Below are 19,904 nucleotides of genomic sequence, written 5' to 3'. Positions count from 1 at the left end.
TGCTCAGGGTCTTTACAACAACCCGAGACTTTCTCAGTGTGAGGCAGAACCATACAGTGTTGGCTTTCCAGGCATTCTGTGAGGCCTGTCTGTCTGAAGTGGATTGGGGAAGGGCACAGGGATTGGGTTGTTGTCCGAGATTTAAGGAATGCAAGGTGTCAGCCAACACATATATGTTAGGTTAGCATATTCCACATTATACAAATGCCTGACAGTTATAAGGGCCAAAATGGCCTATGTTTTTTCCCAGAGTTCTGTTCACTCATGCTAAGCTACATCCCACAATACCCTGCAACAGTACAACTCAGTGTTTGGCATATGCAGATAGGAAAACTGTCCAAATCAAAATATGTTTGTTCTTCAGTTCAATACAAACTGAGGACGTACCTTCACAGATCAGTACCTTGAATGTTAGTACCCAAGACAAAGCTAGGGAGGGTAAAGGTAGAGCACAACAAGTTAAGGCACTGGTACAAACTAATGAATTGGATTATAGCAACATATAAAAAGTTATATAACTTGTAAAATCATCAAATAAATACTCCTAGCTGAGGTGTGTAATTTCGAAAGCACTCCTGTGTCAGGCAAATTTAACAACACTGCACAAATTAGCTTCCTGAAAACTGACATCCCATTGAACCTTTATACCATTGTTGACTTGCAGCAATAAAAGTAATTAATATTGGGTATTTAGTTTCTTGTTTTTATTTCATAATGAATCAAAGTGTAATCAAGCCATTGACAATACAGTTTGTGAACAAAGGAGTACAGTGATTTGGTTGAACTTGTAAGAGGTTTTGCTGTCTGGTGGTGGGTATGCGGGGGAAGGGATCAGCATTTTTTTATGTTACTTTATGTAAATCCAAGCAGATACATTCAGAAGAGATCACATAAAAGCATAGGTTTATAGATTTTTAACACCATAAGGAACCATTAGATTATCTAGTCTGATCTCCCGCATGACACAGGGCATAGAATTTTACCCATTTACTCCTCTGTTGAGCCCAGTCAGGGCCGGCTCCAGGCACCAGCCGACCAAGCACGTTCTTGGGGCGGCACCTTGTACGGGGCGGCACTCGGGGTTTTATTTTATTTTATTTTTTTTGGTTCGGCGGGGTGGCGCTCGGGTTTTGTTGTTGTTGTTGTTTTTGGTTCATGGGGCGGCGCTCCGGGGGTGGGTTGGGTTGATTTTCTTTTTTGGGGTGGTTTTGGTTCGGTGGAGCAGTGCTGGCTTTTTTTGTTGTTTTTGTTGGTTTTGGTTCGGTGGGGCGGCGCTCGGGGGGGTGTTTTTGGTTCAGGAGGGTGGTGCTGGGTTTTGTTGTTGTTGTTGCTGTTTTTGGTTCGGCGGGGTGGCGCTTGGGTGGCGTGTTTTTGGTCTAGTGGGACGGCGCTTGGGGGGTGTTTTTGGTTTGGCGGGGCGGTGCTGGGGGGTTGCTTTTGGTTCGGCGGGGTGGTGCTGGTTTTTTGTTTGTTTGTTGTTGTTTTTGGTTCAGTGGGGCGGCGCTGGTTTTTTTTTGGTTGTTGCTGTTTTTGGTTCAGTGGGGCGGCGCTTGGGGGGTGTTTTTGGTTCGGTGGGGCGGCGCTGGGGGCGTTGTTTTTGGTTCGGTGGGGCGGTGCTGGGTTTTGTTGTTGTTGTTGTTTTTGGTTCGGTGGGGCGGCGCTTGGGGGGGTGTTTTTGGTTCGGTGGGGCGGTGCTGGGTTTTTTTGTTGTTGCTGTTTTTGGTTCAGTGGGGCGGCACTTGGGGGGTGTTTTTGGTTCGGTGGGGTGGCGCTGGGGGGGTGTTTTTGGTTCGGTGGGGCGGCACTGGGTTTTTTTTTGTTTGTTGTTTTTGGTTCGGCAGGGCGGTGCTGTTTTTTTTTTGATTGTTGTTGTTTTTGGTTCGGTGGGGTGGCGCTGGTTTTTTTTTTGGTTGTTGTTTTTGGTTCGGCGGGGCGGTGCTGGGTTTTTTTGTTGTTGTTTTTGGTTCGGCTGGGAGGGTGTTGTTTTTGGTTTAGCAGGGCGGCACTGGGGGAGTTGTTTTTGGTTTGGTGGGGCGGGGGGGGTGTTGTTTTTGGTTCGGCGGGGCAGCGCTGGGAGGGTGTTGTTTTTGGTTTGGCGGGGCGGGGGGGTGTTGTTTTTGGTTGGGCGGGGGGCACTCTGGGGGGGGTTGTTTTTGGTTCGGCGGGGCGGCGCTGGGGGGGGTTGTTTTTGGTTGGGCGGGGGCACTCTGGGGGGGTTGTTTTTGGTTCGGCAGGGCAGTGCTGGGGAGGTGGTGGTTGTTTTTGGTTTGGCGCGGCAGCGCTTTTTTTTTTTTGCTTGGGCCTGAGTCCAGTAACTTGTCTTTGGCTAAAGCACCAAGTTCTCCGGGTTTCAGTGTGCTACGAGAACACACAGGACACATGAGGTCTGCTCAGTGCCGGGAAAGGTAAGAGGAAAGGACACTGGGAGCAGTTTTGTCCAAGCAATGGAATCCGTATGATGACTATTATAGTGTAGCCGGACCTTGAGCCCCCTCCCGCATCAGAATACACATGCCTGCCTCTGTTTCCCTCCTTCAGAGTCCCCATTAACTCCACATCAGGCTCTCTTTCCTTAAGCAAGCCCCTCCTTGGGCCAGTTTATTACAGAAGTCCCAAAACATAGACCATTTATTACCCCCGTGCACATGGGCCTGAAAATCCCAAGACATCGCATCCCTCAGCACACCGCCCCCCCTCCCCCTCGTACCATACTCTGGTGTCTTCTGCTTCACCTGGGCTTTTCATCCCTCACTGATCCTTTCACCAGGACAGCCACTCCAGCTGGAGTACAACTCCGCTCTTCCCAGCTGGGAGCCCTGCAGCTTCTCTGCTGGGAGTTCCAAAGAGGATGGAGCTCGGCTGTTCTCAGTGGTGGCAGATGACAGAACAAGGAGCAATGGTCTCAAGTTGCAGTGGGGGAGGTCTAGGTTGGATATTAGGAAACACTATTTCACTAGGAGGGTGGTGAAGCACTGGAATGGGTTACCTAGGGAGGTGGTGGAATCTCCTTCCTTGGAGGTTTTTAAGGCCCGGCTTGACAAAGCCCTGGCTGGGATGATTTAGTTGGGGATTGGTCCTGCTTTGAGCAGGGGGTTGGACTAGATGACCTCCTGAGGTCCCTTCCAACCCTGATATTCTATGATTCTATGATTCTATTGATTCATCTTCTCCAGTGGAGCATTCTTCATTCCCCCTGGCCTCTCAGCCCTCTCTGGCCCTCTGGCTCCAGTGTGCTGGAGATGTCAGCAGCCCTTCCCTGCTTTCAGCCTTCTCTGGCTTAAGAATCAGCAGGCAACTACTTCTGCTGTTCTCCTGTCTTCAGCCCTCCAGCCCTGGCCCTCTGGCTTGGGGAGATCAGCTGGCAAACCCCACTTGCTGTTCTCCTGCCTTCAGCTTCCCCTAGGAACCCCCTACAGCTTCCTTTGGGGTCGATCGCCTTGTCTCAGACAGCTCTCACCTGCCCTTTTCCTGACTGAAATAGTCTGCTCTGTTCTCACCCCCTCTCGGGCCCAGGTGCCCTCTTTTAAGCCCAGTGGGGTCAGTTGAGTCATAGGAGCATTGGCCTCATTCCTCTTAAAGAGCCAGTTCCTCCCTATGTCAGTGACCTCACAAGGAAGGGAGATGCCTTTGGATACAGATCCCAGGAAACAAGTTGTGTTCAACAACAGGCTTGGATTCTTCATCTCAAGATTTTAAATACTGTTGTTAAATCTTCAGTTGATTGATGGGGAGAGATGACTGATTTGTGAAGAGACATTTAAAGAGTCCACAGCCATTGATATCAACTTCGTCAAATGCCCACAGGCGTTGGTTGGGCAGGCAGCCAAAATGGCTTGCTTAAGGGAGCGCACAGGGACTGTTGAAAGAGGATGCTCTCACCTGAGTGATCAGCACAGCCTGGGCATGCAGCGCTTGCTGCTTCCCTAATGGAAGGAAGACCTGGGTAAGACAGAGACAGTGGCGCAGTAGACCACATTACGTGACTTGCGTGAAATTTTCAGCCAAAACATCTTTCGGTAAAGAATGCAGATTGGTGACAGATTTTGCAGATTCGTGTCGGTTTTGCTGAGTTGTTTCAGTTGCAAAACCGAACCAAACATAAAAATAAATTCAGAAAAAAGTCTGTGTGTTGTGTTGACATTTTCGAAACGAACCGTTTTAATTTTTTTGATTTGAAACAAATTTCAGTTTCAAAACGTCCTTTACGTTTATTTAAAGAACTGTCCAAAATGTTTTTAAATGGCCGCCGTCTCAATGAAGCTGTTTGATGTGGTCAAAACAAAATGGGCTGTTCGGAGTGAAACGACTTCTTTTTCACTTTGTGATGTGCTGAAAACTCCGGAAATGTTCATTTTCAGTTTGACGGGGCAGACTCCCCAACCCAGTCAGGGAAGGGTTAAAGAGCTCCTCTGGGCACAATCTGCCTCAACCCAGCGCACCTGTAAGATTTTCAAGCCTGGTGTCGGGCAGGCCCTGGCAAGGGAGGATCCCTGCTTAGTGCTGGATGGCGTTCAGGGTATGTCTACACTGCCTTGTAAACCTGGGTCTGTGGCACCTGGACTTGCGCACTTGATATTCCAAACTGGTGCATGCAATTGCTGGACCTGGGTCTCACACCCATGCTAACGCATCCATGCTGCACTATGCAGGCCACCTGATGCAGGTCTATGGCTTGAGCTGCGTCTACACAGCTTGGGCCTGAGTCACAGCAGGACTCTGAACCCCCCACCCCTCCTGCAGGATCCTGGGACTCAGGTCCTGAGTGCTTGCTGACCCAAGTCAGACTGATTTGTGTGTGGACAGAAAGGAGGCCTGGGCTCAAACCAAGTCAGGGCCTGGGCTTAGTGTGCAGTGTAGACATATCCTCAGAGGGAAGCAGAGCTACAGAACAGAGCTCCCTAGCCCTATTGAGCAGGGGCTGCTTACCCAGAAAGCTGCTGAAGAACGTCTGCTGACAAGACCCCCTGTAGAGGTTGAGGGACCAGCTTTCCTTTTTCGATAGAGCCCAGGGTGCATAGCCTGGGGCCCTCAGATACTTGGGGGTTAGGAACCCTGCCAGTTTCACCGAGACTATTCATCATTTGCCTTTTGGGTTGCAGGATTAGTTTGTTTGTTTTTTACTTCTTTTGGGTTGCGGCCCTGCCGGAAAGGCAGTGGTGGCTTCCAGCCAGGAGACTGCGCCCTGCATTCCGAACGAGGGTTTCACCTCTGAGGGGCAAAACACTGGGACAGCCGCGTGCCCCACACCTCACCACATACACACCATGCTACTGATTGCCCCCCCCCCCCGCCTCCGTGGAGTCCTGCTCACAGGGCTGCCCCAGGCACCAACCTCACCAAGCAGGCTGCAGTGCTGGCCGGATCCACCTCGCTCCCATCCAGCAGTGACCTCCATGCAGGCAATACCTACGCGGTGGTGACTGGGCACTGCCCACCCCCAGCTTTCCCTGTCCTGCTCACTGCTCCCGAGGTGCCCCATCCCCATAGCTCCCAGACAGCCCAGAGCCAGAGCTCCCTCTGCGCCGGTGCCGCTACCCCCTGGCTCCCTTCACCACCGGCTCTAGTGGCTGAGAGGAGCCATCAGAGGATGACTGACAAAAAGTTCGGATGTCCCGGGGAGATGTATGGATTTCCTGGGACAGTTCCCTAAAAAAAAAGGAACCATCCTGGGAAAACGAGGACAGCTGGTCACCCTACTCCAAACCAGTGCTACAGCAGCACCCACACCTGCGACGAGAGAAGCATCCATGCTCACCTCAAGGGCGCCCTAGAGTACAATCTATGACAGACCTGAAACAATCTTTTAAAAATTATTATTTAGAGTTCCCAGCAGGCCAAAAAAATTGATGAAGAGGAGTGAACCTCTAGTGCCCTTGGAGGCCCAGAGGAAGGAGTCGTTTTTGCTTGCAGAGGAAGGGGGACCCGCTTCTGTTTTCTTCTTTCCAGGTGTTAAACTCACTGTGATGACTCTGCAAAGCCGGGAGCTACAAATCCCATCAGCCTCCTCCCCACTGTACATCCCCTTTCTACTGGCTAGCAGGGACTACATTTCCCATCAGTAGGGTTGCCAGATGAACAGTTTTCGACCGGAAAGTCCAGTCAAAAAGGGGACCTGGCAGTCTCTAAAAGTCCAGTTATGGAGTAACCGCAATCAGCCTCCCCTCCAGGAGGGCAGGAAGAGCAGCTGCTTCCTGGAGGAGCTGCAACTCAGCTGGACAGAGAGAGAGAACTGATTCCCAAGGACCCGGTTCTGGTGGAGAGAGGTAGGTACCGGCACTGTGCTGCCCCGGTGAGGATTTTGTCTGCCCTGCCCCACTGTGCTTGCCCCAAGACCCTGCCTCGCTCCAGGGACCGACCCACCCCCATCCTAAATAGGGTTGTCAACTTTCCAATTTCTGAAAACCGGACACTACGGCAGGAGTGCTGGAAACTTCCCCTACTCTGACTCTTCCCCTGAGGCCTCACCCCCTCCCTGCTCCTCTCCCCGCCCACCTCTGTGGCTCCCTGCTTTCCCCCCTCCCTTCTCCATCGTTTGATCCTCTCCCCTTCCTCCCCCTCCAGGGGTTTAAGCAAAGTGAATGAAGTCACTGTATGCTTTGCCTTTATATGCCCATATATTTCCTTTCTGATAAACCTGATAAAGAAGAAAACATGTTTATGTGGACCAACTATCCACTTCCAAGAAATGCAGGCATAACCATGCGTGAGACTTTTCCCATAAATGAACCTAGTTTGATCCTTCACAACCCCATACAGTTTTTGACCACTCAGTGCATGGCACTTTTTTAAAGCCAGACTTTAATTACATTTATTACTAAATAATGTCTTAATCTGATAAATGAGTGTTTAATTTCTTTGGTATCCAAAAATCAAAGACTTCTGGACATGGTAACAAATTCTACCTAATAGTTAAATTATAAAACAAAGCTATATATTTTGTATATATCAGAGCAGGATTAGAATTAAAATCCTTGAGATTTTAACATCTGCAGAGAGGATAAAATGCACAACTTCCAGTAACGATAGAAAAGTCGTGTCTAATGCTCTTCTCACTGCGCTGAAGAGGTTTGGGTTCTTTGTGTGTGTGTGTAGGGGGGGGTGTCCCTCATCTATCACTATTCCTTAATTTCTACTTTGGGATCTGCTAATTCTTAAAATATTGAGAGAAGTCAAAATATCTCACCATTGTGCCAGGTTGCATATTGTGCTAGCTATCTAATAGGAAACTTTATAATACAAATATAGAATGACTGAGACAAATAATTCCTTTATGAATTCACTGTGGCAATTTCAAACTTCATTTGAGTCAAATGGAGACCCTGTTCAGCAAGAGGAAATTTGCTGTTTAAGAAAGCTGGCAAAGGTTTAAAAAGTTCAGCTAATACTAGTTGAAACTGCAGCATTGTGAATTTATGAGGGTTATTCTCGCATATGCCTTTGAAGAGTTGTGTTCATGTTTGCTCTTGCTTGCAATCTGAGTTACATAAGATGCTATGCATATGGAAAATAATGTTTTCAAAATGATTAATTGGCCCATTTATCTATAACGCTATAATCTGCTGGGAAATTGGGGAAAAAAAGGCTAGAAAGCTGTGACTGTCCTCACCCTTGGGCATAAAAGGTGTCATCAACTCAGTACTAGCTTTGCTAACTCAGACAAACATTTATACTTGGAAACATTAATTTTCTTAAAGCTACAGAACGTTATGTGGTGAAAGGCGATAAGAAGGAAGCAAAGTCATCTGGAAAATATAGCCTAAATTTGTATTCCTTGTGTGGAAAAGATGAATGTAACTGGAACGAGAGAGAGTGTGTAACAAACCAATAATGTTTATAAATGTTGAAAGGCTATAACTCATTTCACAGCAGTTATTATCAGGGCCGGCTCTGGCTTTCTGGCCGCCCCAAGCAAAAAAACGTGGCGGCCAGAGCAGCAAAGCAAAAAAAAACAACCTGCCGCGCGGCTGGAGCCAGGGTGCAGGGGGACTCCCTGCCCTGCAGATGTGCCCCGGCTAGGGAGGGGGAGGAGGAGGGAGCGGGGGGAGAGAGAGACGGGGGCCGGCCAGGGTTTCAGCGGGGCGCTGCCACGCGGCCCCTCCCGACGTGCCCCCTGCCGGGAGGGCTCCTCACCACTCCGGTCAGCTGGGAGGGAAGGACGCGGGCTGCCCTGCCGGGCTTGCTGCAGGGCGCTCCTGTCCTCCCCGCCGCTGCCCCCTACAGGGCGGCCGGAGTGGAACAACAACAAAAAATCAAAAAAAGCAGCCGTGCCGCCCTAGGACTGGGCGGAATGCCGCCTCCTACAAGCTGCCGCCCCAAACATCAGCTTGCTCGGCTGGTGCCTGGAGCCGGCCCTGGTTATTATTATTCTTTTGTTTCCCTGTGCTCGATCACGACAGCAGTAATGGTGTTGAAATTATTAAGTAGCTTCTTGTTTAAAGTGCAAATAGGCCACCACAAATGATAATGAGTGATGGATGAAACTCAAAATTTGGCTCGGATATGCATCCAGAAGTTCATCTGTTGTGCCGGGGGTGGGCTTGGGGGGGTCGGTCCCCAGAGTGAGGCAGGAGCCGGGGGGAAGCACAGTCGGGCTGGGGAAGGGACAGGATCGCCTCCGGGGTGGTGTACCTATCTCTCTCTGCTGGAACCGGGTCCTTTGGAGCCAGTTCTCTCTCTCTCCAGCCAGGGGTGCTGGAAGAATTTGTATAGTGAGGGTGGTGAGAGCCATTGAACCCAACTGGAAAACCTGTGTACGATGTAAACTACGTCAAGCCAGGGGGTGCTTCAGCACCTCTAGTTCCAACACCTATGTCTCCAGCTGAACTGCAGCCTTTCCAGGCAGCTGCTTTTCCCACCTTCTTGGTGCAGAGACCGATTGGGAACCGGACTTTTAGTGTCCTGTCAGCAGTGCTGACCAGACACAGCCAGGTCCTCTTTTTGATCGGCCTGAGTTGTTGGCACCCTGTAGGCCCAAGGGAGGTGACATTCACAGCTTAATAAAGTTTTTTCCACGATCTTCTGGCAGATTATAGCGCTATAGATAAATGGGCCAATAAATCTATTTGAGAACATTATCTGTGCCTGCATAGCAATTTATGTAACTCAGATTGCAAGCAAGAACAAACATGAACACAACTCTTTAAAGGCACATGTCAGGAATAACCCTCGTAAATTCAGAATGCTGCAGTTTCAACTAGTATTAGCTGAACTTTTTAAACCTTTGCCAGCTTTCTTAAACAGCAAATTTCCTGAAGTTTGAAATTGCCACAGTGAATTCATAAAGGAATTTTTTGTCTCAGTCATTCTATATGTTTATTGTAAAGCTTCCTATTAGATAGCTAGCACAATATGCAACCTGGCACAATGGTGAGATATTTTGACGTCTCTCAATATTTTAAGAATTAGCAGATCCCAAAGTAGAATTTAAGGACTAGTGATAGATGAAGGCAAAACAAAAACAAAAATAAAAATAAACCAAAAAGCCCCCAACCCTCCTCTCTCTTCAGCACAGTGAGATGAGCCTTAGACATGACTTTTCTATTGTAAAAAGAACAGGAGTACTTGTGGCACCTTAGAGACTAACAAATTTATTAGAGCATAAGCTTTCGTGGGCTACAGCCCACTTCTTCAGATGCATATAGAGTGGAACATATATTGAGGGGATATATATACACACATACAGAGAGCATGAACAGGTGGGAGTTGTCATACCAACTCTGAGAGGCCAATTAAATAAGAGAAAAAAAAACCCTCCGACCTGTTCATGCTCTCTGTATGTGTGTATATATATCCCCTCAATATATGTTCCACTCTATATGCATCCGAAGAAGTGGGCAGTAGCCCACGAAAGCTTATGCTCTAATAAATTTGTTAGTCTCTAAGGTGCCACAAGTACTCCTGTTCTTTTTGCGGATACAGACTAACATGGCTGCTACTCTGAAACTTTTCTATTGTAGTTATTGGAAGTTATGCATCTTTTCTTCTCTGCAGATATTGAAATCTCAAGGATTTTAATTCTAATCCTGCTCCGCTATATGCACAATATATAGCTTTGTTTTATAATTTGACTATTATGTACAGATTGTTACCATGTCCAGAAGTCTTTGATTTTTGGATGCCAAAGAAATTAAACACTCATTCATCAGATTAAGACATGATTTAGTAATAAATGTAATTAAGGTCTGCCTTTAGAAAGTGCCATGCACTGAGTGGTCAAAAATGATCTGGGGTTATGAAGCATCAAACTAGGCTCATTTATGGGGAAAAGTCTCATGCATGGTTATGCCTGCATTTCTTGGAAGTGGATAATTGGCCCACATGATTGTTTTCTTGTTCAGCAGAAAGGAAGTATATGGACACATAAAGGCAAAGCATATTGTACCTTCATTCACTTTGCTTAAACTCCGGGGGGGGGGGGGGGGGGGGAGAAAAGCTGGAGAGGATCCAGTGATGGAGAAGGGGGGGCAAGAGAGCAGGGAGTGACGGGGATGTGGGGGAGATGAGCGGGCAAGGGGTGGGGCCTCAGGGAAAGAGGCATGGTGGGGGGAGGTTCCGACACTCCTGCTGTAGTGTCCAGTTTTCAGAAATTGAAAAGTTTGCAATCCTACCCATCAGCCTTCCCCGCATTGCACCCCATTCCCCTGGCCAGGTAAAGGGCAAGGTCCTGCGCCAGGTCGTGGCCAGGCTCTGTTTGGGCGTGGGGGTTGCAGGGCAGCAGGAAGTTGGAGGGAACCCCCAGGAATGGTGGATAGAGCTGCGTGTGGAACAGCCTGGGAGTGCCGGATGATACAGGTGGGTGCAGGTCTGGGTGGGACTTACAGGGGCCAATCCTCCCCTAACCCAGGCCATGGCCCTGCCCACACTCTGCCCTGAGGCCCTGCCCTCACTCCCTCTCTCCCCTGAAGCTCCAGCTGGGGGCATGGAGCTTGGGACTTGGGCCGGTGCTGGCGGCCAGAGCCTGGGGCAGCTCAGGCTGGCTAGTGGCCAGGGGGTCAGGCTGGTGGCCTGGAGTGGCTCAGGCTGGCCCGGGTGTTGGGCCAGCAGCCCGGTGATTGGGCTGGTGCATGGGCCAGCTGGTGCCCGGTGCTTGGTCTGGCCTGGGATTCGGGCTGGCCAGCATGGCTGGGGTGGCTCCTCCAGCCTTCAGGGGGGGTGGGGGGGGGGCTTGGTGCTCCAGTGGGCAGGGGCGGGCCAGGGGGCTAGTCTCCCCGAAGGGGGGTTCACCCGTTGCCCATGGGCGACATAATATCTTTTATTGTACCAACTTCTTTTAGTGAGAGAAATAAGGTTTCAAGCTACACAAAGTTCTACTTCCGGTCTGGGAAAGGTACTAAGCTAAATATGAGGTGGAACAGATTGTTTAGCGTAAGTAGTTAGCACATATTCTAAGGGACCATTCAAGGCGAAGTGGCCCATTAACACCTCTGTAGTCGTAGGACAAAAATGGGGGTTTAGTGGGCTACAGTTTGTTGTAATAAACCATAAATCCAGTGTCTTTATTAACACCATGATTTTTAGTGTCTAGCAAAGTTATGAATTTAAGCTCCCAGACTTGTCTTTTGAAAGTTTATATATGCAGATATACCTATCTTATAGAGCTGGAAGGGACCCTGAAATGAAAGGTCATTGAGTCCAGCCCCCTGCCTTCACTAGCTGGACCAAGTACTGATTTTGCCCCAGATTCCTAAGTGGCCCCCTCAAGGATTGAACTCACAACGCTGGGTTTAGGAGGCCAATGCTCAAACCACTGAGCTATCCCTCCCCCAAAGTGTTGTGTATATGTTTCCTTAGAGACCAATGACTGATAGGTTAGCTAGACCATGATTGCTTTGTGAATAGCGTTCACCCACAGGTGATAGGATGTTTTTTATCTTTTTTCATTTTCCTATGTGAGTTCATTTAAAAGCATAATGATTGTCTGATTTCATCCATATAGTTGTTATTGGGGCACTGGATGAGGTACACCACATGTTGTGATAGGCATGCGCAGGACTCATGGATCTTGAAAGGTATGTTGTGGGGGTGTTGATCATAGTAGCCCTGGAGATGTGTCTGCAGGTTTTGCATCTGTTGTTCTGGCAGGGTCTGGTACTGCTTTGAGTTGGTGTCTCCTGAGTTGTGTGGAGCTTGTTTCTGATGATGAGCTTGGCGAGGTGGGGGGCGGGGGTTGTTTGAAGGCTAGAAGAGGGAGTTGGGGAAGTATTTATTTCAGGATGGGATCCCCATCGAGTATGGGTTGTAATTGTTTGAAGATACCCCATGTGGGCTCCAGTGTGGGGTGGTAGGTAATAACTATGAGTGTGCGGTCAGAGGGGTTTTATTTCTGTATTGAAGCAGGTTCTCTTGCAGTATTTGGATGGCCCATTCCATGATGCAATCTACATCTCTGGTGGAGTGTTCTTGTTTGGTGAAGGCAGTTTTGAGTGTGTTAAGGTGTATATCCCGGACAGGAGTACCATTTCCGATTTTGGTGGTGGTGGGGGGCAACTTCAAACGTGATTCCAAGGGCTATGTAGGTACCTGAAAATGCTAGGGTTTTTTTTTTTTCAGATAATAACTTAGAAATTAGCTGATAGGGTGCTGTATCTAATTCCTATATAAAAAAAGAGAATTTAATAAATATTAGACCCACTCAGTTCTAATACTACTAACATGTTCTCATATCTTGTGTCAAGTCACTTAAAGAACACTGGTTAGGTTTAAAATTTTAATGTATATTCTTTGTTACTAACTCTTGAATACAACAATTGAAACAACTGTAGAAAAATCTAGATTATTTTCTATCACTCTTTTTCCAGTTCACCAAGCTTGGAATAGATCATTTAACTTTGGCAACATCCTACTAGGGCAAGGCCCGGTGAGTTTTTACTACACCTGCCTGGGGCATGAGATTATGTAAAAATAACAGATTTGGGGTTCTTTTTATTTGCCTTCTGCTTTTTGAGCCTTTAGGGTGCATTGGGGTCACATTTTGAAGCTTTCTCCACAGCCACGAGGACTAGAAACTTCATTTTTCTTTAAGAATGAAGGCTGAAATCATCACATATCCACTTGACTCCAGGAGCTGGGGCTTTAAGGTAAACAATTGTCATGAGACTCATGACAAAATCATGAGAGTTGGCAACACTGCTTTTACTTCTGTTTAAAGGCTAGTTACTTTCCAGGAGACTCTTAAACACAACACCACAGCAATTGAGTTGCAGTTCTCAGAGGAGAATATTTAAAACCAAACACCAAGAAAATTCTATATTTTAAACTGAGAAAAAAATCTGAGAATTTTGAGGTATATCAGGGCCACTGCAGGCCGGAAAGGAAAGGCATAAGAGCTCTGGGCAGCTCCTCCTTTAGAAAGAAAGTTGGGGGGTCAAATCTTCTAGTCCTTAATCAACTAAAACTTCTGTTGCCATCAGTGCCTCCACTCAGCTATAAACATCACAGTGAACATGTGATAACATGTGTTGTCAATAATTATACACTTCCTACTTAAATATTGGAGCCATCTTATCCAGAGTTACACATCTTATATGTGTTGGCTCAGGGACTGGATTTTCTGGCATATTCTGAATAGTGCTGACTACACAGATGGTGCCCAATGAATAATGCAAATCATGACAGTAATCATCGACTTTATGGACTCTGTGGACACAGTTTCTGTTCTTTGTTCTGGAATTGGCCTGAATACAGCTGAAACCCTACGAATTTGAGGCATAAACACATTTGATACTTATATGGCACTTTCTCATTCCTTCCTTTTCTCAGACTCAGAACAAAAAATGACGACAAAATGGTTTTCAGTTAAAGTGTAAAATTGCACAGCAGCCATTGCTTTACAACCCAGCATGGGGCAAGACCTGCCACTCCTTGGGAGTTAAGTGATCTCCTCTCATCTGACTCTCATTCTCCATCCTTCCTAACCTCTGTGCTGCTTTTCATGGTTCACCCATGACAGCCATCCTGGGACCATTTGTTGGAGTCTCAAAGAACTGACCACCTTGGTTTTGCTCCCATCGATCAGAGTTCTCTCTTTTTGCAACATGCAGCAGCAGAGAGAGAGGCTGGTCTGCAGGATAGGGAGCTAGCCCTGAAAGCCCTGGGTTCTATTCCCCCCATAGACTTCCTGTCTGACCCCTGTCTGGCCAGTGCTTTAAGGACAGAATGTCAAAGGTTTCTAAGCACCCAAAGATGCAGCTAGATATCTAGTGCGGTTTACCAAACCTTCAAAGTGCATTTGAAAATCTCATTAGGTGCCTAAATACCTTTGAAAATCTGGTATCAGAGGGGTAGCCGTGTTAGTCTGAATCTGTAAAAAGCAACAGAGGGTCCTGTGGCACCATTGAGACTAACAGAAGTACTGGGAGCATAAGCTTTCATGGGTAAGAACCTCACTTCTTCAGATGCAAGTAATGGAAATCTCCAGAGGCAGGTATATATCAGTGTGGAGTTAACGAGGTTAGTTCAATCAGGGAGGGTGAGGTGCTCTGCTAGCAGTTGAGGTGTGAACACCAAGGGAGGAGAAACTGTTTCTGTAGTTGGATAGCCATTCACAGTCTTTGTTTAATCCTGATCTGATGGTGTCAAATTTGCAAATGAATTGGAGCTCAGCAGTTTCTCTTTGGAGTCTGGTCCTGAAGTTTTTTTGCTGTAAGATGGCTACCTTAACATCTGCTATTGTGTGGCCAGGGAGGTTGAAGTGTTCTCCTACAGGTTTTTGTATATTGCCATTCCTGATATCTGACTTGTGTCCATTTATCCTCTTGCGTAGTGACTGTCCAGTTTGGCCAATGTACATAGCAGAGGGGCATTGCTGGCATATGATGGCATATATAACATTGGTGGACGTGCAGGTGAATGAGCCGGTGATGTTGTAGCTGATCTGGTTAGGTCCAGTGATGGTGTTGCTGGTGTAGATATGTGGGCAGAGTTGGCATTGAGGTTTGTTGCATGGGTTGGTTCCTGAGTTAGAATTGTTATGGTGCGGTGCGTGGTTGCTGGTGAGAATATGCTTAAGGTTGGCAGGTTGTCTGTGGGCGAGGACTGGCCTGCCTCCCAAGGTCTGTGAAAGTGAGGGATCATTGTCCAGGATGAGTTGTAGATCACTGATGATGCGTTGGAGAGGTTTAAGTTGAGGACTGTAGGTGACTGTAGATGGAAATCTATCAACCTCATGAAGAAACTTGCACAAATACAGACAGATATCATCTTCCTTTCCAAATGCAAACGGATGGACATCATACCAAATGGACTGAAGGTGAAAAATCCATTGCTATCTACATACTGCACAAACCACAGTGAGAGATTATGCCATACATTATCAAAGAAACTGAGGAACCACCTGATCAGCATCCTATACAGCAAACAGAAAAACATCAAGAAAGAGCTCTCCAACCTGGAGACTTCCATAAATAACCAACCCTCCACACAAATGGACTTTACTAAAATAAGACAGGAGATCTACATTACACACTTCACCTCTCTACAAAGGAAAAAGGACCGTAAGCTGTCTAAAATCCTACCTGCCACATGGGGCCACAACAGGGGTACCCCTAACTCACCCAGCGATATCATCAATTTATCCAGCTACACACTCAACCCAGCAGAAGAGTCTGTCCTATCTCGGGGACTCTCCTTTTGCCCCAGCACCCCCACGAACATGATACAGTTCTGTGGTGATCTGGAAGCCTACTTTCGCCGTCTCCGACTCAAAGAATACTTTCATGATAACACTGAACAGCGCACTGATACACAGATACCCTCCCACCAACAACACAGGAAGAAGAACTCCACATGGACTCCTCCTGAGGGTCGAAATGACAGTCTGGACCTATACATAGAATGCTTCCGCCGACGTGCACAGGCAGAAATTGTGGAAAAACAACATCGCTTGCCTCATAACCTAAGTCGTGCAGAACGCAATGCCATCCACAGCCTCAGAAACCACCCTGACATTATCATCAAAGAGGCTGATAAAGGAGGAGCTGTTGTCATCATGAACAGGTCTGACTACCAGAAGGAGGCTGCCAGACAACTCTCCAATACCAAATTCTACAGGCCGCTTTCCTCAGATCCCACTGAGGAATACACTAAGAAACTGCACGATCTACTCAGGACACTCCCTACACTAACACAGGAACAAATCAACATACCCTTAGAGCCCCGACCGGGGTTATTCTATCTACTACCTAAGATCCACAAACCTGGAAATCCTGGACGCCCCATCATCTCGGGCATTGGCACTCTCACTGAAGGACTGTCTGGATATGTGGACTCCCTACTCAAACCCTACGCCACCAGCACTCCCAGCTATCTCCGTGACACCACAGATTTCCTGAGAAAACTACAATGCATTGGTGACCTCCCAGAAAACACCATCCTAGCCACCATGGATGTAGAGGCTCTCTACACAAACATCCCACATACAGATGGAATACAAGCTGTCAGGAACAGTATCCCTGATGATGACACAGCACAACTTATTGCTGAGCTCTGTGACTTCATCCTCACGCACAATGATTTCAAATTTGGTGACAATATATACCTCCAGACCAGTGGCACCGCTATGGGCACCCGCATGGCCCCACAATATGCCAACATTTTTATGGCTGACCTGGAACAACGCTTCCTCAGCTCTCGTCCACTCATGCCCCTTCTCTACCTACGCTATATTGATGACATCTTCATCATCTGGACCCATGGGAAGGAGACCCTGGAAGAATTCCACCATGCTTTCAACAGCTTCCACCCCACCATCAACCTCAGCCTGGACCAATCTACACGGGAGGTCCACTTCCTGGACACCACCGTACAAATAAGCGATGGCCACATTAACACCACCCTATACCGAAAACCCACCGACCGCTATGCCTACCTTCATGCCTCCAGCTTCCACCCCGGTCACACCACACGATCCATCGTCTACAGCCAAGCACTGAGGTACAATCGCATCTGCTCCAACCCCTCAGACAGAGACCAACACCTACAAGATCTTCACCAAGCATTCTCAAAACTACGATACCCACACAAGGAAATAAAGAAACAAATCAACAGAGCCAGACGTGTACCCAGAAGCCTCCTGCTACAAGACAGGCCCAGAAGAGAAACCAACAGAACTCCACTGGCCATCACCTACAGTCCTCAGCTTAAACCTCTCCAACGCATCATCAGTGATCTACAACCCATCCTGGACAATGATCCCTCACTTTCACAGACCTTGGGAGGCAGGCCAGTCCTCGCCCACAGACAACCTGCCAACCTTAAGCATATTCTCACCAGCAACCACGCACCGCACCATAACAACTCTAACTCAGGAACCAACCCATGCAACAAACCTCGATGCCAACTCTGCCCACATATCTACACCAGCAACACCATCACTGGACCTAACCAGATCAGCTACAACATCACCGGCTCATTCACCTGCACGTCCACCAATGTTATATATGCCATCATATGCCAGCAATGCCCCTCTGCTATGTACATTGGCCAAACTGGACAGTCACTACGCAAGAGGATAAATGGACACAAGTCAGATATCAGGAATGGCAATATACAAAAACCTGTAGGAGAACACTTCAACCTCCCTAGCCACACAATAGCAGATGTTAAGGTAGCCATCTTACAGCAAAAAAACTTCAGGACCAGACTCCAAAGAGAAACTGCTGAGCTCCAGTTCATTTGCAAATTTGACACCATCAGATCAGGATTAAACAAAGACTGTGAATGGCTATCCAACTACAGAAACAGTTTCTCCTCCCTTGGTGTTCACACCTCAACTGCTAGCAGAGCACCTCACCCTCCCTGATTGAACTAACCTCATTAACTCCACACTGATATATACCTGCCTCTGGAGATTTCCATTACTTGCATCTGAAGAAGTGAGGTTCTTACCCACGAAAGCTTATGCTCCCAGTACTTCTGTTAGTCTCAAAGGTGCCACAGGACCCTCTGTTGCTTTTGAAAATCTGGACTTTTGTCTGTGTGTGCCTCAGTGCCCCGTCTGTACAATGGGGATAACAGCACTGCTCTACCTCACCGAGGTAGGCTGTGAGGAGAAATAGGTTAGACGTTGTGAGGTGCAGCCTCAGATACTATGGTGATGGGGCCACATAAGTACCACAGATAGAGTGGGAACTTCTCTATACACTGCTAGCCCTTCCCTGGGTTTGACCCCTTCTTTTCACCTACTCCCCCAAATTTCCCCATTTTCTGAATGTAACCTAGGCTCCTGCAGGGCCCTGAGTTAGCCAGGAGAAGACATCAGCAGGGGAGGCCTGTAGAGAAGGCCCAAACTCCAGGCGAGAGGTACTGGGAGAGCAGGAAGACTGACTCTCAGGGCGGGGCTGGGCTCAGCTGAACCTGGGATGATGGCTTTGGGAGTGAGTTCTTTTTGAAAGACTTTTTGCAGTACTCAGTAAATTGGACCACAGAAAGGGGGAATGTTTTGAACGTCTGGACTGTGCAGGCTTTTTAAGGGAGCCTGAGTGAATGGGGAAACTGAGGCAGGGCTCAGCAGAGACACACTTGGCCCGAAGGGGGCACTACAGGGCAGGTACATCCTTTGACATAAGGGCACTGACTTGGGATCCAGGAGACCTCGGTTCTGCACCCTGCTGCACCAAAGACGTGCTGGGTGTCCTTGAGCAAGTCTCTTAGGGCAAGTATCAGGGGGTAGCCGTGTTAGTCTGTATCTACAAAAACAACAAGGAGTCTGGTGGCACCTTAAAGACTAACAGATTTATTTGGGCATAAGCTTTCGTGAGTAAAAACCTCACTTCTTCGGATGCATCCGAAGAAGTGAGGTTTTTACTCACAAAAGCTTATGCCCAAATAAATCTGTTAGTCTTTAAGGTGCCACCAGACTCCTTGTTGTTCTCTTAGGGCAGGAGTTTTAAAGGTATTTAGGTGCCTAAAGATGCAGGTTGGTGTCAAGAGCATCCAGGGATTTCAATGGGAGTTCAGCATTTGAAAACCCCACTAGGTGCCTTTCTGCATCGTTAGGTACTTCAATATCTTTAAAAATCTGGCCCTTAGCCCCACTGTGTTTCAGTTCCCATGTGTAGGGCAGGGACAATAACACTTCCCTACCTCCCAGGATACATACGTTAAAGACAGCTCGGTGCTTAGGGAGTAGGGTAATGGGTGCTGGTACCTTAGATTGAGAGTTAGATAGAAAGGTTAGATAGATATCTTGACTTTAGTATGGCTTTTGATACCATCTTGCATGATCTTCTCATAAACAAACTAGGGAAATACAACCTAGATGGAGCTACTAGAAGGTGGGTGCATAACTGGTTGGAAAACTGTTCCCAGAGAGTAGTTATCAGTGGTTCATAGTCAAGCTGGAAGGGCCTTTTGAGTGGGGTCCCTCAGGCATTAGTTCTTGGACTGGTTCTGTTCAGTATCTTTATCAATGATTTAGATAATGGCACAGAGTACACTTATAAAGTCTGTGGACGATACCAAGCTGGGAGGGGTTGCAAGTGTTTTGGAGGATAGGAGGAAAATTCAAAATGATCTGGACAAACTGGAGAAATGGTCTGAAGTAAATAGGATGAAATTCAATAAGGACAAATGTAAAGTGCTCCACTTAGGAAAGAACAGTCAGTTGCACACATACAAAATGGGAAATGACTGCCTGGGAAGGAGTACTGCAGAAAAGGATCTAGGGGACATAGTGGATCACAAACTAAATGAGTCAACAATGTCACACTGTTGCAGAAAAAGCAAACATAATTCTGGGATGTATTAGCAGGAGTGTTGTGAGCAAGCTGCAAGAAGTAATTCTTCCACTTTACTCAGTACTGTGATGGTGTCAACTGTAGTATCATGTCCAGTTCTGGGCACCATTCTTCTGGAAAGATGTGGACAAATCAGAGAAAGTCCAGAGGAGAGCAACAAAAATGATTAAA

The 19,904-nt window shown here is 47.5% G+C and overlaps 1 long non-coding RNA gene across 2 annotated transcripts in view; it reads left to right on the top strand.

Annotated features, from left to right (window-relative positions):
* The first annotated feature begins 6,024 nt into the window (after positions 1-6,024).
* Positions 6,025-19,904, top strand: part of LOC135972335 (uncharacterized) — an 81,686-nt gene continuing 67,806 nt past the window's right edge. Inside the window, exons 1-3 of one of the 2 annotated variants that reach the window (XR_010588756.1) lie at positions 6,025-6,263; positions 11,936-12,008; positions 12,798-13,076. This is a non-coding gene — a long non-coding RNA (uncharacterized LOC135972335). The other variant, XR_010588755.1, reaches the window with a different exon arrangement.

Source organism: Chrysemys picta, chromosome 6 (assembly GCF_011386835.1).
Source record: "Chrysemys picta bellii isolate R12L10 chromosome 6, ASM1138683v2, whole genome shotgun sequence".
Lineage (NCBI taxonomy): Eukaryota > Metazoa > Chordata > Testudines > Emydidae > Chrysemys > Chrysemys picta.
Note: the sequence above shows the minus strand (reverse complement) of the source record. Positions and strands in the feature narration are given on the sequence as shown.